Below are 2,377 nucleotides of genomic sequence, written 5' to 3'. Positions count from 1 at the left end.
TAAGCGTGATTTAAAAAAATCTTAAATCCATAAATCTCAGGCCAGGTCTTTTCAGATAGAAATGCGATACTGTGGTTCAATTTCGTTTTTATCCTTTTGCAAGTTTCTTTAAATGTTTGTTTAATAATATTACTACTAATAGTAATAATAATAATAACAATGATGATGATGACGAGAGTAATAATTGATAGTAATATTAATAACAATAAAAAGTGAACAAAATTGTGCTAAATGCGGAAAAAAGTTGTGATTTGTTGATCATAATATAGTATATATAGTTAAAGCTTAGTAAGCTATAATTAGGCCTAAGTAGTCCTGGATATTAAGTAGATCCCTGATAAAAGATCATGAGAAATTTGTTGGCGTTTCATTTTGACTATAATGGTAATGTGATGATGATGAATTTTACTATATATAAAAGTGTCATTTCCGGCCATTTCGAGAGGTACTATTTCCTCAAATTTTCTCACCTCAGCCCCAGCCATGGTGGGGCTGAGGTGGTTGTGAAATCACGTTTTTGATGTACCCCTATGTAAAGTACATACTCAAAGACAATGTTTTTAAGCTTTTTTTCTATGGTATATCACACACACATTAATAAGAATAAGATCTTTATGGTTGTCAAAAATCCCTGATAAAAGATCATGTTTGTTTAATAATACTACTACTAATAGTAATAATAACAATGATGATAATGACATAGTATAATTGATAATAATATTAATAGCAATAAAAAGTGAAGAAAATTGTGCTAAATGCGAAAAAAATCATTTGTTTATCATACTATAGTATATATAGTTAAAGCTTAGTAAGCTATAATTAGGCCTAAGTTGTCCTGGATATTAAGTAGATTCATTTTGAATAATGGTGATGTGATGATGATGAATTTTACTAAAAGTGTCATTTCTGGCCATCTAGAGGTACTATTTCCTCAAATTTTCTCACCTCACCTCAGCTCCACCCATTGTGGGGCTGGGTGGGTGTCGACTTACAAAATGCCCTCCCCCTCCACCTTTCAAAACAGATCTGTGCCCTTCCCTGGGTATGACATTAAACTCCATCGAGTCGGCTCCTGATGTATGTCTTAGTGACTGCTGTTTGTTTTTAAGGATGTGGTCTGGATTTTCATGTCCATTATTCGTGATTATGACTATTCTGGATAAAGAATGTTTTGAGCAGAGGTGGATTCAAGGCACCCCCTTCATTTTTTAAAGGAAAAAGAAGGAAAAATATATTTCTGGATCTGCCACTGTTGATTTATTATATAATTATTTTTTCGCTTATTTATAATGCGTCTATTGCAATTTTCACTTTATCCTCTCCAACATTCCTAAGAACGTTCAGAGTGCGCTACTTCACAGGGGGATTCGCCCCCTTGACCCCTCCGGGGGCATACGTAATTCGCATAACGGCTCCCCCCCCCCCTTTCAAAATCCTGGCTACGTCCCTGGTTACTTGGATTTCCATAGTTTCCCATCAGCCTTAAGCGCTCTATAGTATTTAGCCAATGCCTCCGCATTAAACGTATTTGTTCTAACCATTCTGATTTTGTTAAGCAAGTGTCTCACATGACATCTCATTTTTAAAATTGCAATTATCCTATATCTTTAATCAAATCTGCAGTATTCAAGGCATCATTAAGATCACGCAATGATTTGCTACGTTATATACCTAATACTAGTAATGATAGAATACCCTTTGTTTTAGATTACGGCCCTAAAATTCAGTCTCTAGCCCATACACTGAAGAGTGATTTTAATGCTCTGAAACAGGATTCCAGGATTGCACCTCTTTTTTGCAATCCACCTATCATTGCTAGACGACAGCCACCCAATTTGAAATCGATTTTGACTTCATCCAAATTACCTCCTACCAACCAAGAGTATGGAAACACACCATGTTTAAAACCTAGGTGTCAACTTTGCACTGTCATCACAACAGACAGCTTATTCCATGTACCTGGGACAGATTGCACTATACGCACCCCCAGATTAGATTGTGATCACTCTAATGTGGTATATATGATTTACTGCAATAAATGTAACATGGGTAATTATATTGGAGAGACTGGCACTAAACTAAGATACAGACTCAATAATCATAAAAAAAAAAAAAATCTATTAGAGATAAAAGCAAGGGATTTCCTGTGAGTGACCATTTCAATTCATCCGGGCATTCAATTTCTAATTTTCGTTTCATCATCATAGGCAGTGACTGCAAATCTACTAAAGATAGACGTTGTGCAGAGTTACGATGGATACTCCGTATTAAATCACATACTAAGGGACTTAACAGAGATCTAGGCCTGTCTCTTATACACATCTAGATGTGTATAAGAGACAGGAAATAATACTTGGTAATGTTTTACGTTTCGTCA

This window comes from Anneissia japonica, unplaced genomic scaffold, assembly GCF_011630105.1.
Source record: "Anneissia japonica isolate Jap-2015-1 unplaced genomic scaffold, ASM1163010v1 scaffold1489_len2284818_cov182, whole genome shotgun sequence".
NCBI lineage: Eukaryota > Metazoa > Echinodermata > Crinoidea > Comatulida > Comatulidae > Anneissia > Anneissia japonica.
This window is presented reverse-complemented; position numbering follows the sequence as displayed.